General features: G+C 42.8%; 1 protein-coding gene across 8 annotated transcripts in view; it reads right to left on the reverse strand.

Moving 5' to 3' along the window:
- The window catches only part of ZMIZ1 (zinc finger MIZ-type containing 1), a 364,625-nt gene that overhangs the window by 231,131 nt on the left and 117,705 nt on the right, over positions 1–15,789 (reverse strand). For all 8 annotated transcript variants that reach the window (XM_087765607.1, XM_087765617.1, XM_087765610.1 and 5 more), the window contains exon 3: positions 5,791–5,873. The gene's annotated coding sequence lies outside the window, so the exon portion shown is untranslated. The remainder of the gene's footprint in view (positions 1–5,790; positions 5,874–15,789) is intronic.

Below are 15,789 nucleotides of genomic sequence, written 5' to 3' on the forward strand. Positions count from 1 at the left end.
AACCTATTTAAAAATCCAAAACAGTATTATTATTGCAGGTTAATTTAGCCCTATTTAAAATTTGTCAGTCATTTAAAAAAAACATATATAAGATATAATCGTCAACCGTTAACAGACTGTTCTGAAAAAAGATCTCAACTTACACACGCATATCTAATAAATCTAAAATATGTCCAATATATACAATATACATATACATAAGCTATACAAGTCCGATTAACCATTTATTCCCTTTCCTTACATAGGCTTTCAGTGAAAAGATACAAACTCTTGGCTTGTAAAGCAGCTGATCTAAAATACCCCAGAAAAACACGTTTCTAATAGTTGGAAGAAAACACTGAGGAGGTAAACAAGATTAAGGGGAAAAGGGAGGGTAGAGAAGCAAAATATTTGCCAGTTAGCTACAAATAAATGCTTTTGCATTGAGCAAAAATAAATATTCAATCAGCATATTACCGCTTTTGGAAATACTTCTTTGCACAGAGGAATGCAAGCTAGCATCCTTTATAAGGCTGTAAGAATCTTGTCCATATCACCATAAAATAGGTTTAGTACAGGATACAGCAATCTTCCATGCAGTGACATGATAAACAGAATACTTGAATACTGATTCTACTCGGTCTCCCTTCAAAGCAATACTTACTTTTAAAAAAATAAATTAAAAAAAAAAAATCAGAAGCCATCTGTCAAAGGAAGCACCTCAGACTAAGAGGCCTGTCTACACTCGGTATGTGTACATTGCTTCTTGTTTAGACAAAATAAAACCAGGATAAACTGCAATGTGTCTGCAGAAGGTTCTTCTATTTTTAACCAATACTGTCCTGCCAGTACCAATTCATCCAGATAGAGAATCCTTCATTAAAAATATAATTTATTGCAGTTGCTTTTCACTATGCTGAAGTGATATCTTCCCCAACCACTGTCAAAGGCAATTAAGAACACGAAGCTTTTGAGAACAAGTTTCAACCGTGATTCCCGTTGGCCTGCCTAAACAAAGTTTCCGTATAAAGGCTTGGGAAGTCTTAGATGGCAAGGGGCAAAGCCAAATGGCATGAAAAGTATTATTCTGTATTCAGTATACTGATAAAAGTATCATTGCAAAATTAACTGTAAAAAGTCTTTGCACATTCTCATAAAGGCACAGAAGCTACAAACCAGTGAGATATACTAAGGAACAAGATAAAACACTGGGACATCTCCAAAAAAAGGAAGCTCTTGTACACTACTTCTGCTACCTGAAGAGGTGGGTTTGTGTCCCTTTTTCACCTGAAATTCAAGGTGCTACAGCGTTTTACTAAAAAGCACAGCACTGAAGACAACTCAAGTAAGAAGTTACCAACATCTTACTCAGTTGTATTGTATGAGATTTCTTGGGTATTCTTCCACATTTCTGTGTGTTCACTTGGAAAAAAAACAAAAAACCCCACACACAAGCAGATAGATAATGCCCAACTTAAAACACAGTTTGCCTTTGAATCATGGCTTACTTTTACAAAAGATCACTTATAAATACTATAGCGCTTGTATTTAATCTGATCATCGAAACAGTGTGTTTTTCCCCACATATAGCAGTCCAGTAGCTTCAGGACTACTTTTTAGCTCCACACCATTCCCTCTCAGTCGACCGCTCTAGCTACAGACCAGCAGGTACCACCATTCTAGACTAGACCAATCCAGAAGACTTTGACCAATTATCACAGAATGCGTTTTACGTCACAGGATCCAGGAGTTTTCTACCAACAACCACTGAGGTAAGCAGGGGAAAAAAGGACTCTCCATTCCCCAGTCCCCGGCCCCAATACTGACATGACAAGGGGCAGAGCACCCAGAAAACAGTGGGAACCTTACTGATTCAGCTGGCTACCTTCATCTCAAAGCATGCCTCAACTCAGCTTTACAGATTTGAAATTGCAGAAATGCAAACAGAAGCACCCTAGACAGCAATTGCTGTATCCCATCTGCCTACCCCTACAGCATGAGAGCACTTCCAAAATTATCACTACAATCACCTACACCAGTTCTTCCCATCTTCTTTTTAGACAGGAAGATGTCCCTATTTTCTTACATCTATTTCTGTCAACAAAGCCAGTTTTGGGAGGGACAATTTCCCTTCCTCAAACCTCCAGCCTTTTATCCTGCTGTGTCTTTGCCTTGTTCTTCCTACCTTAAGACCTTCCTGGCTATTTAATTCATGATTTTGCTCCTCTTCCTTCTTTCCCTTTTTCTGTTGTCCAACATTTGTCTTGCTGTGTCCACACAGGTGTGCGGGGAAACCCACAAGAGTCAGACAATATGGCACCCGTGGCAATCAGACATTACACAATTTATTGAAACAAAACATAAGTCTTACTTTAATAAAGTGAATGATGCTACACTTCCACACCAGGAGAAAATCATTAAATAATTAGTCACACTTAAAGATGGGCTTCAAAAAGTTTGGTCGGGGAGAGGAGGAGTGAGCGAGGAAGCTTTGTCAATGTGCAGAACCCGAGCCCTTGCTCAGTTCCAGATCTACCGAGGCTCCTCGGTATGCCAATTCAGGGCCTGAATTTGGGGGGGAAAAAAAAAAAAAAATCTACCGTTTCATACTTTAAAGGAAAGCCCTAAGACAAACTATGCTGCCTTTTTGTAACTTCTGATGTAAATAACAAACTGACTCAGCAACAAGCCCATCTTGATACGGTTATAAACCTTCCACTGACCATTCCCTGAGCGGCCTCATGGAATACACAGCCACTTTGCTGGGGTGATTTTTCATAGTGGCAAAGCTGGAACAAGCAGTTCCTACCTCTGGCTGCTTGTTACCAGCTCCCCTTGCACTGCCCTCTCCCCACCCCTCCTGGTAGCATTAGGACAGCTTTATGGTACCGTGTAGCAAACGGAGTTGGTTAAGCTAAAAATAGTCCATTCATCCTCCCCCTCCCTCCCCATTTTTGCCAGGTTATTTTTAAAATGGATCAGCTCTCTGCCCTTGTTCAACAGGCAGCTCAGCTTAGCTGGAACGGGAAGGGAGTAGGAGGAGGAAAAGGTGCATCTCTGCCAACCCAGGGCTGTAAGAGGGACTGCAGGGTCTCCTTCAGCCCACCTTGCCACCGAGACACAACATATCCATGACATTACAGACTAACACAGAGGTCCTCACAATCCCAGTCTGAGCTGGCATTTGCAAAGTCTCAAAAGGAGCATGTTCTATTCCTACAGTTAGAAAGAAGAGGTTTGCATAATCTTAACCCTCATATCCCAGGAGCCAGAACTAATTCCATGCTTTTCTGATTTGACGTTGGGGATTCTATGCCGCCGCAGCAGGACTTAGGAAATGGCTCTTCACTGTAACCTTGTTTGAGTGCTCATCTTCTGTTTGCATTACTCTAGCTTGCAAGATGACAGCTATCAAGTCAGATTACTGAATGCCACTCACAGTGACACATGCCAAAAGTAAACCATTAAGACCGTCTAAACAGCGGAGTTAGGCTTAATATGTAGGTTGCCAGGTATTATATTACGTAAGAAAGAATTCTAGACAAATTCAGCAATTAAAACAGTGCCAAATATCTTTTAACTTTTTTTTTTTTTAAAAAAAACAGATGAATTCTTAAAATTCATTGCACTGATCAGATAAAAACTCTTCTGAATTCCTAAGAAAACCCACACCTAAAGTGTAATGAATTTAGGCTAAAAAAAGGGGCGGGGGGGGGCGGAATTTCATAATTAAAAAATCACCCTCCTACCCCCCCAGGTTCTTTCTGTGTGTTTATGAAGCCTCCGGAAATACCATGGCAAACATTCCAGCCCTACAGCAGCGAGGCCACGTGACCCGAAGGCACAGCAAGGAACTTCTTTCCCAAGTTTCTTCATGGAACAGAAAACTGATTTTTTTTTTTTTTTTAAATTTTTTTTAAACCAGGATCCAAGTCTAGGGAAATCTCCAAGAAATTTTCAGGAACACAGGGTGTTTTTTTGGTGTGGTTGGGTTCTTTTTGTTTGTTTTTTAAATGATTTGCTGCATTTCTATGCCTGCACATGTTATTTTTATTATAAAGACCAAAGTTTTAGACCTATATTCAGGGGGCATAAAATACAGTATACTCTTTAAGGCATCACTGAAAACTATTTGCAATGTCCTCTAAATGTCCTATTAGAGTTACAATCAGTACTACTGTATGTCTTAATATAGCCAAGATCTTTTCCCGGCGAAAATTACTACTCAGTTAAAGCTTCTCCTCCTTCTAGTCTTCCAGTATGATTTCAGTTAGAGCTATTAATGAAAGGATTTATGCACAAGCTTTGCTAAACATTATGAAAAAGTACTCAAAAATGTGAACTTGAATAATAACCTTCCATTTTTACAAACAATCATATGTAAGTACTTGGAAGTAATCATTTAAAATGTAGGGAGTATGGATGAATCATAATGTAATAGTTGAGTATCAGTTGAAATTCGTGTTTTGCCTTAAAACAAAATAGAAGAAAGCATCACCATAGAAAAAGGAACACAGTCCTGCAGTACAAAAGCACAGCAAATGGCAGGCACACACCACTAACTTGCTTTTGTAGCCATGTCAGAAATGCTTCTAATTACCAGAGGTAAGAGAGGGATGGCATTTCTGCTGGAAGCAAGTTTTACACTTTAGTCTTTCCTCTCCCCTCTCTTTCAGCCTATAAATATTAGTCTTACACATTTTTCTCCCATACAGCTCTTGAAAAGGTTGAGTTTTTCAAGTCTGAGAACAGACAGAAATGTTCATCAAGAAATGCCTTCAGGTCAACTGTCTGCAGCTCATCAAAGTGCAGCACTGAAAATACGGATGAGGGGGAGGAGGATTATATGAGCATGGTAGAGCAGATTAAAAAAAAAAAAAAATAATAATCTATGTTCTGATGATCATTAACTTTTTTCCTTTCGGAAACGGGTTCAGTCATCATCCATGCACCCTCGGTGGTGATGGGCACAAGGGTACCAACTCCTCCCCCCCTAATTTCAGCTGCATTCAAAACAACTACAAATACATGAAAGTGTCCTTAACGCTATTTCCCAATATAAGGAAATACCACAGGGATATGACAAGGAGTGACAGCGGAGATGACCCACATAACAGTGTAAGGAAAAGCAGCTGGTCCACAAGAAAATTAAGATGTAGACCAAATTCTTGAGAAGCTCTGAGCTACACTGGAAATAAGGCAAAGATGAGATTACCTATTGCTTTATTAAATGCTTAAAATATAAAAAATAAAATAAAAAACACAAAGCAAAGCAAAAGCAACAACAGAACAAGTTTGCAGAGATTATTTTTCTTAAGGGGGGAAGACAACAGAAACCCTGGAGTGCCCACTCTGCCTTTTTTTTGTAGTTTTGTTTTTTTTTTTTTTTAAATTCTGTACAAGAACTGGACATGAGCTATTGAACACGTTATTGAAACTACTGTTCATTTCTACTCAGGGATTTCTACTTTGTTTATTATAAATGCACATTTATTGGCAGCAAGTAGAACATATTATTGCTCTGTTTTATAGCTCGAATGGCTCATGCAAAGAGTAATTTGTTTGCATTCTGTATCGGGATCAATAGTGTACCAGGGATAGCCCGAGGAATGTTTATGCTGAGGGCTTTGCTTGCAGTGTTTTGTTGTTGCAATCAATTGACCAAACAGGACCGCTTCTTAAAACAACAAATAAACTTTGATAGTGACCAGATCAGCCCGTTAAAGCATAAAACACAATGCAGCATCTGGAAAAAAAAAATGAAGGCCCACAAGTGTTTTTACCATCTGATAGTCCATAAAGCTTTCCTACCTGAGTATTTCCCACTGGCCTTTCTTCCTCTCGGTAGCTGGGGACTGTTTCCTCAACACCCTCACATAACAAGATCCATTTTCCTGCAATAAAAATACAGACACATCACGCTTCTGTTCTCCTGCATAACACAGCAGCATTTGAAGAAGCTCACTGAACAGACCTGAAATGAATGAAGAGCATTTAGTAGTCCCAGGACCAAGCCTGGAGGACCAGGCCTGAGGCTGGGTTGGGGTTCCAGCCCAGCTCCGCCACCCCCAAACTTTTGAGACTCACTCCAGCGGTTTAAGTCTTACAGGTTTTCTTGCCTGTAACAATGAGATGAGGAAAAGATAATAAGAATCCTGTTGAGGTTTATATCAAAATTTCCTGAGCCAAATGGTAATTTTTTTTTTTTTTCAGTTAAAGGTCATGCTGAAGTCTCTTTTATTCTCTTTATGAAGGGTACTCGCTGACTGTTGTGAGCGAAGTGCCATTAAAAAAATAAACCAACCCCCAAACTCTGCTTAAGCAAATATGCCACAATACCTCAAAACCACTGTCCTGCCTGTATCAAAACAAAGCAAGTTTATGGATTACGTTGGCACAGCACTGTGACTTCTAGGAAATGCTTTTTAATTATAAAGAAAGACTGCAAAGGGAGACAGGGGAATGTTTATGGGCAGAATGTATTCTGTTACATGCTGTTTCAGCAGGCAGACAAGGTGTCCTTACAGCCTTATACTACGAGGCTCCAAAACTCAGCAAATATTGAAGAAAGGAACATGACGACTACACTTTGCTTCTCTCTTGACTAACTTCCAAATAACTTTCATGAAAAAGATTCTTCCATCAAACATGAGAAAGCAAGTATTACAGAAAAAAATACGGCACACAATTTGCAGCCAGTCCAGGTTCCTCCCCAAGGACCAGCTGTGGGAGCAGACACTTCCATAACAACTCATATGATACCAAAGTCACAGGTGACTTAAAAACTGCAGAAGAAAAACCCTCAAGTTATTTGTAATAACTCATTAGTCGCATTCAGTATTTGTTCTGCCATCATATTTGTCCTGTTCACTGATAATTCACAAAGAATAAAAACATGTCTGAAAACCATGTCAGAAACAGTCATCCCACCCCGACACGTACAGTGCCACCAAGTGACCGCCTGCTTCAGATGGGAATGCTGCTGGTTTTCTTGTCTCAGAACAAATGGCAATTTTAGAGAAGTTACATATTGACAGGCACCCTGGGTGAATGACTGGCTTTTAAGGCCTCATTGAGCTGTGAATGTTTTCCTCCAGAACACATATATTCTCATCCAGAAGTTTTCCCCAGTGCTTTTGTTCTGCTTATGCAAGCCAGGAAAAACATGTTAATTGATTCAGATTTAGTATGTGTTAACATGACTTCCTCAGCTAATGCAGACTGGGTCTTTAATGAAGCTGGAATTAGTTATTTATCCAACTTCTAAGTTTGTTCCTCCAAAGGATAAACTTTTCTGTCTGCTCCAGGAGCTGGGTACCATTCCAGGTGCGATGAGATGGGACTTTGGCAAATCGGGCTGTAGCATTTCCTTGGCAGCTTAAACTTTATCTCTCGCTTCTCTCTCCTGGACGCTTGCTTCCAAGCCTGCGTTTGTGCAGCTCCACGGTTAGCTGGATTGGGGGAACTAATTTCCTTCAGCATGCTGTCTCATAAACAGCTGTGCCAACACAACACAGGGAACAGGCACAGGGCAGGAGCGATCAGCCGTGATGGCAGAGGGTAGCACAGAGGCTGCTTAAACCAGCTTAAACTGCACTGCTGCAACACATGAAGCCAACGCTCCGCTCCTCTCCTCTGTGCTTTAGTTCTGCCCATCTGTAAAACTGGCACCACAGTTCCTACTTTGTTTTATAAAGCAGCTCTTAAAAGGGCTATCCCATTAACATTTCTGTGAATTCACATTACAGACCACCCACCCCTTTCGCAAATCAGGTCCAAGCTTATTCTAAGGACACTGGCACTGTCCCCACCAGCATCTGCTCCCTGGTTTCACCATGCAACCTGCTCAGGGGCTGTATCATCTCCCCCACCGCCACCCCAGCCTGTTCCCGTGCCCTCACGCCAGCCCCAGCTCTGCCAGTGCACTTCGCAGGGTTTTAATTGGAACTGGAATCAGTTTCTAAAAATAAAATCAGCTTTTTATTAAAGCCTGATCCATTCTCTCATCCCGTTTCTAGGAAGATTCCCCAAAACAGTCTCACTGGCAGTTTGGGAGTAGTGGGCTACACCTGAAAATGGGAACAGATGGGTGGGGAAGAGGAGACAACTGGAAACACCTTAAACCCAGCATCAGCCACCCTTCCCACGTGTGAAACCATGGCCTCGCTGTGGCACAACTTGATGCTGCACAATCTCCACCCTTTTCAGGTTCGTACCCGGTTCACGTCCCGTGACACAGCTGCACGAGCGGACACTGGAAAGCACCGAGTCCTTCCCGCGAGTACCCACGGGTGCCCGGTAAGGGAGCTGCCGGGTGTGGATCGGGGAAGAGCGAGGAAGGGAACCGGCGGCGCTCGGGCCGGTGAATATTTCCTGCTCTTCCAGATCCAGCAGAGGGAGCACAAAAACGCAGGTTTTTTTGGCCAAATGCTTTTTTGGCTACGAACTGCTCGATGCTTGAAATCCCAGGCACTTTGTGTTAGATTATTTCTATAGTAATGCATGTGTGGTGCGTTACAAGCGCATAATAGACAAACGCCCTTGCTCTGACTAGATTACACCGTAAAAATCTATACGGTGAAGGAGACGACCAACACAAGCAGGAAAGCCTGCAGAAGTTGAGAGGAGGAAGGAGAGGCAACACAGCAGAGCTGCCAACTCTGGCGATTTTATCATGTCTCCTGCAATACTAGGAATTTTTCCTAAAGCCAGGTCTCCAAAGTCTCATCATCACAGAAAAATTTCAGCTTTCTGATTTTTGTTTGTTTGTTTTAAAGGATGTATCTCTAGGCTTCCACAAAAGCAAAGCTGTAAAGGTGATTAAGGTGAACCCCAAAGACTCAAAAACTGGAAAAGAAGTACAAGAACGCCCCAAATTTGTTGTCTGTACGTTGTGGACCAAACAGTCTCAGCTCAGGGAATTCTACTTAATTTTACTTTACTTATTGCCAATTAATGCACTTTTAAATTACTGTTTCAGGAGTTGAAGAAAAAAAAGGAGACTAAGCAGTTCAGCAGACACTGAGGGAAGCTCTTTTCCTCCCCCTTCCCAGGGCTCAACTTCAGCTGAACACCTTTTCTCCCCCCGCTTTCCTAGTCTAACTTCCCTTGTTTCCACAATGCCTTACACTCCGTCCATCCCAGCACCATTGGCAAGACGACAGGCAGCACAGGAGTTGTGTGTGCAATAGTTTCTGTCTGCTCCTCCTCGCTTCTCATGTGTCCTTACCCTGCTCCTTGCTGCTTCACTCAATTTCCCCTGTCCCAGCCTGGCCGCCTCCTCCACTGGTCCCAGTCCCCCAAGGACGTCCTCGCTCTGGCCTGGGGTGGCCGCAGTCCCTCAGGGGTGCCCTCACTCCAGTCTGGGGCAGCCGTGGTCCCTCAGGGGTATCCCTGAGGGCAGCTCAGGGGATGTCCCCCACCCCTGCAGCCCCTGCCACCAAACCCAGCAATTTAGGCCCAATATACCACACTGTTTCAACATTTTTCTTTTAATGTGGTGCTCTGGTTCTTAGTGATTTTGCCAAGATAGATCAATAGAAAAGGTCAATATACATAAGGGAAACACCCAGAGCAAACTGTGCATTACGGCGAGTCTTAAAATTAAAGCATATAAGCAGCACTGAACTGGAAGAAATCCAACAGAGCAGCAGCACAGAGTTCATCTTTAGGCCTCCTAAGTCTCAGCTGTATCACTGCAATGGACTTGGGTCAAGCACAAACAACTTTCCCTGCTTTCTCATCACGCCCTGGTCCCACCTGGTGGCCACCAGCTTTTAGAGACTGAACTATTATAGATCTTCCTGGAGCCCCATGCCTCTTCCTCAGCCTTATCCTCTGAGGAAAGCAAGAGGGACCACCCGAGGGTATCTCACTATCTACACCTCAGCAGTCAGCCTGGTGCTGGACTTAAATAACTGTAAATAAATAACATTCTAAGGGTAACCAAGAGCAAAACCTTCAGTTTCCATACACAAGATACCACTTGGCCTCTACATACCCAAACAAAAACGAAGAGATAATGGATACAAAACACACAGAAATTCTTGGAAAACAGAAATACTGCAAAGATACAGACAGTTAAGTATATTGCACAATCTTCTTATGGAAACACATAAGGCAGGTGCACTTCAGGGTGTTTTTCTACTTTCACAAGTTATTTCCAAGTTCCAGCATTATTCTCCTTGAACTGCAGAATATGTTCAAACACAAAATTCCTGTAAAACCACAGTGTGTCAGCAACCCCAACTTCTGATTTATCCAGGGCTGTAACTGGGTCATAAGTGAAGAACACAAAGCGCTGCACTTCCTAAAGAAGCTTACTGGTCAACAAGAGTACTTCTGCTGTATGGGAGAATTTACAAACTTCTACAGAGTGGTTAAATATTATATGCAGTCTTTGTTAGGTATCATAGCCCTCTATCAACTCTGGAGTTTTTAGAAACTTGGGCTTTTTTGAAATTCTAAAGCAACTGAAAATCAACACTGAGCGTATGACTGATGAGCATTGGATGCCATCCTCTGCCGAAAAAGGGGTAGTCTGCTAGTTTTATATGAGAGAGAAGCACGAAATGTTGCTGAAGTAAGCAATACAAAATAGGCAGGGATTTGGGGGGGGAGAGAGAGAAAGAAAGAGAGACTAAGCTCAAAGCAGGTTGGTGTGCTCCTTTCCTGGGCAGAGACAGGGTAAGAAAGGAGAGTAAAGTTGGGAAGAAAAGATCTGGGGAGATAGAAGCAAAAGGAAGAGGGACAGAGGGACTCTAGCTTCAAACTGACAACTTTCAACTTTGCCTACACCTAGACTTGGTTGTCAATAATCCTTAACAAAACAAAAAGCACACAAACACATTGCGCTAAAACGCAGCAGCCACATGGCTGTAAAACTCCAGCATTCATCTGATGGAACAGAAAGGATGAACATTCCTTCCAAACACAAGCAGCAGAAAGCCACAGAAAGCGGCCACGCTGCACTGAAACCCCCCGTATTCCTCGCCTGGCACCACCGAACGCATCCTCCTGCCTGCCCAGAGGCGCTCTGCCTGACTGCCCCGGTGAGCCCTGGCATCAGCCCCCTGCCTGCGTCCCACCGGGGCTCCCCGTGCCCCCAAAGTCCCAGGCAAACCCTTGGCCAGCACTCCTGTGCTACAGCATTTCTTCCCGATACAGTTTATTCCCAAAACAGGAGCAGGTTCTCGCAGGGCAGATCAGAGGGCTGTGATGGCAAAGCTTGCTGTGCTGAACGCCGCAGCCGCTTAGACACGCCATCAAACCTGTGGTTGCTGCAACCAGTCCTCCTGGGAGACTTTTCAGGCTCACCCTGGTTAGCCAGAATGCTACCAGGGTAGAGCAAAATAAGGAAGAATCGCAGCAATAAGTATTTTGGGTTTTGCTTGGTTTTTTTCCCCTATTTTTCACTAGGGTAAAAGCAAAAGTTTTGGTTCTTCAGTCACCAATTCCTCGATTAGTTTTCCCGATTTTAAACAAAAATTTACCTTCAATTTTTTTCTCTGCATAAACAGAAATTAAATCCATCTCAAAATTGTATTTCACATTATTTAAAAAAAACAACCAACAACAACAACACATAACTTGGAGAACACTTTTTCTCAGATGTTGGAAGCCATCGAGTTGTTAATTGCCTCACTTTGAGATGGAAAGGAACGCTGGGGTGGTGTCATACCCTCCATATATAAGACCTAAGAGCAGCAGTAAGTGATAGCATGATCTTCAGTTTATAACAACAAAATCCTTTGATTCTCCCAACTTGTTCCACAAAAATTCCATTACTGGAAGAACCACTTTTCCAACCTGTGTCTCTTTTCCATGCCGCATGCGAACTTAAGACGGGCCCAGCGCGCCTAAAGCCACCAGGCCAACGTTGCTGTTGTCCATATTTCTGCTCTCCTGCCACAACCCTGGAAACCCTCAAGTTCACGGGGCAGCGCTGCCCCCCCACCTCCCTCCCAGCCTCACACCCCAGATTTCAGGGGCTGCACACGAGTCAGTAGGCTGGCTCAGGAGATCCAGCACCAGGAGGGAGGAAGGGGCGTAAACAGGAACAGGGAAGGAAACAGGACTGGGAGGACAGGCACTTCGGTGCATCTTTGTGAAGACAGACGCCACAGCTTTGCTGTGAAACAGTAACCTGATACAGGTGGCTTCGGCCTGAGTTGAAATAAGGAGGATTCAGTGTACCTACTCCACGCAAGGGAGTCAGCCCAGCGGAGCTCTGCGCCCCCCCCAGCCAGGCTGCTTCTCCTCCAGCGCCCGCTCTGGCCTAACAGCGCCGCAGCCAGCAACAGCAAAAATCAGCCCGGGGCAGATGAATCCAAAACAATTAAAGTCTGCAACTTGTTATCATTTCACAAGTGACCATCGCAGTAACAGCTCCTACCTAGTCCGCAGCAGACAGTAGCATATTAGACTGCATCTGTTTATAGCAGAGGACTGAGTTGCCAACTCACAGGCGTAGCATAATGAGCACTATTAACCTTGGCTTAAACTGAGCCATTGTTCTGGAAATTGGACATCTCTTGTAAAATCCCATTATTAGAGACCATTTGCCATCTATTTCCGTGGCAACTTTTTTAGTTTGTTTTGTTCTATTTCAGAAAAATTTTCCCCTTCCCTTTTCCTTATATCCTATTGTACTTACAGAGCGTTAAACAATAACCCACTCAAGCACAGCCATGGAAGTGGTTTGAAGGAACAAAGGCTGCTTCTGGCACAGCCAGTGCATCTGACTCTCCCTACGTACAGCTGCCTGCATATCCTCCGCACTTTTGCAGAGCGCCAGAAGCTACTGATTTCCCTCTGCTTCTGCAGTGTGTTGGATACAACATAAACTGTAGGCAGGAGGAGTCTAAAATTATACTTGAAGCATTGACTTGAAGCATCGGTGCAGGTGAGTGACAAGCAAGTTCTGCAGCTAATCCTGCTAAAGGAAAAGGTAGGAGAAGGCTGATCTGAAAAGAAAGCAGTATGCATGAACAAGATGAATGTAAAAAAAAAAAAAATTTCACTCTGGGGAGGCGGTGCAGTGGAAGCAGAGTGTCTCAAGCTCTGCTAAAGAAGATTATTGCCACATCTAGCAGTTAGCACCCACCCAAGTAGTGTGCCATGAACTTAATTCTCAAACGAGACTAGCAGAACAGCGAGACAGGATTAGACATGCTTGTTTTTAACCATTCATTTCTCTCTGGTGGAATACTATCAGCACAGCATTGGCATCAAAATTACTACCCTTCAAAACGTGCAGAGCACATTTTTAATTTTACATGTGGCAGTTATGTCATACGGGGTTATTTATTTTTTAATTTAAAGTGGTAAAACATATTTAATCTGTTTTGAGAAAAGAACAAATTGATTCAGTGAGCAGTTCAAGGCTCTCCCTGGAGACATCAACCACACTCAGCAATCTGAATATAAGTTGAGACTTCACTAGAGTCTTTTTAATTGTAGGTCGTAAGAAATGTCAAGATATAAAACACCAAGGAATACTAAAAATTAAGCCATCATCTCTGAGACTAACAAATGTCTTATAATAGGCAGTAAATATTTTTTTAAATCTTTATGGCGTTACCACTTAAGCACAGTAGCAGAGCAAACGGCTTAGAGCTGCATATAAAACATGCACATTATTTTGGCGGGGGGGGGGAGACCCTCAAAATCTACATTAAGGGAAAAATATAGGGGTGAAAGAAACTTTTAAAAGACTACATTTGTGATGGTGGTGGTGTATCTTTGCCACTTTGTTTCATTACACTAAACATCTTCTGTTTATAAACAAGAAGTTTTGTTTCATCTTGGTCAGAAAAGGTTCTTCACTAATACGGTATGAAAGAAACAGGGTTACATATACAGCAATACACATATGCAGAAAGGGAGCACAAAAGTGAGGAAAGATGGTTTTTAAAGAAAACCTTAAAAAAAAAAAAAAAACACACACACACACAAACCCACAAAGACTAAAACACTTCCACAGCGTTGTGCCTAGGTTTTATAAGGAAAACCTCTTCATTTCTTCTTAGCTAAAAAGTACTTTTTAAACAGTTTTTTCATGTGGAAAGTACCCCTGACTTCTGCCCTGTAGTTTTGAGCTGGATCCCCCATTTACTAAAACCCTTTTGTAGAACTTAGATGAAATCCAAAAAATTCTCCTTTGTCCACTTGCCTCAAATAACGATGACAAAAGAGGGCACTGACCTTAGCAGCAGAAAGCAAAAACCCCTCCAGTTAAACTTCTTAAAACACAGGAAGTTAAAAATTAGGTGCATTCATTTTCAAAACCAAAGAATAGTATCCAAGAGCTCTTATTAAAGTATCTAAAGAAAACATATATAACCAATCTTCTCCCACATTCTCCTATCTGAAATAAAGTTTAAAGGTCAGCAATGTGAAATCAGGGGCACATTTTCTACCATCCCTGCCTAATAACCTTTTAAATTTGATCAATATACAAATTTCCATTCCTGCCATTATCTTCCACTCATGGGAGTGGAGACAAGAAGGGTATTTCCCCCTTTTAGTTAAATCAGAATGGAACTCACCAGTAAACAGGTATTTGAACAGAAAGCAGTTCAAGTGATGTGCTAAAGACCCACATGTGTGTGGAAGGGGAAAAAAAAAAAAAAAAAAAAGAGTAATTTTAACACCCTATATTGCTGCCAGTCAACTCTAATTAAAAATTACAAACGCTAATTTCATTGGGTTTAGCCACTGTCCCTAGCAGGCGTGCCAAAACCTACGGATGAACACGTATCTTTCTAAATGTGAAGCTAGGCATTTCATGCGGGTTCAAATCTATCCACTGCCAAGTCCTTTTTCTTGACTGCCTTCACATCAGCTCGCTGAATACTACCATACTCTAACCACCTTCTTCTGTAAGATTAAAAGCCGTGTACATATGCATACATGCAAACCTACATCCGCACATGGTGTAACACGGGGGCTGTCGCCTGGTTTGCCTGTGTGAGCGGTGCTGTCATGCCAGGGAAGCGAATGGCAGGAAAGCTGCAACACCATGACCCAGGTAAGATGCAGGCAAACAATTCTACAGATCCAAGCCTTTAATGCAAATTAATGTCACAGAAATAAAAGCACCAAAAGGAATAATTGCACAGATGCCTCAGAGGACGAGTCATATCTTGGGATTTAATAGCTAGAAGCAGTTCCCCCCTTCTCCTCCTCCCCCCCCCAATCTTCCCTGTAAGTCATTTGGTCACAACAGATGAGCACTCCTTGCTGTCTATCACACAAGCCGTTACACAAGCACTCCCAAACTGGTAGCCCTGGATCCTGGTTTTCTGGTCCCTGGAGGGCTGCAGGGCAGGGTCCAGGGCCTCCCATCATGCCAAGCCCTGCCAGGCTGCCCACGCTGGAACTCGAGGCCATCAGCAGCTCCGAGAGGCAGCCAAGGGCAGGCAATGTTGCACAATTTGTGTTTGGTGTGGACATCTGAGCTGGAAAGACACAGTCATTTCAAAACAAGCTGAAGTTTGCCTCGGGATCTTCTAAGTTTTACTGCAGGCTGTTCTTAAACTCTTCCACTGATAGCATTTGTAAAACTCGGATTAATTTTCTGTGACACTGAAAGAGGGAGAGAGAGACCCTAAACAAAACCCCAGCTCTGCCTCACTGACTTCAGTCCTTACATCCACATGAACATCCACTCGCTTCTCTCCTGTCCTCAAAAGCCCTTTCTCTCCAACACGCCAAATGCTTTTAACCCATATTAAAGCCACTAGCATCCAGCCCCTGCTCCGAACAGGCACCGCTGTGGCAAAGCCACCACTTTAAGAGGTGAGCCCT

The sequence above is a fragment of the Nipponia nippon genome, unplaced genomic scaffold (assembly GCF_047370975.1).
Source record: "Nipponia nippon isolate SJK-2023a ecotype South Korea unplaced genomic scaffold, ASM4737097v1 scaffold_3, whole genome shotgun sequence".
Lineage (NCBI taxonomy): Eukaryota > Metazoa > Chordata > Aves > Pelecaniformes > Threskiornithidae > Nipponia > Nipponia nippon.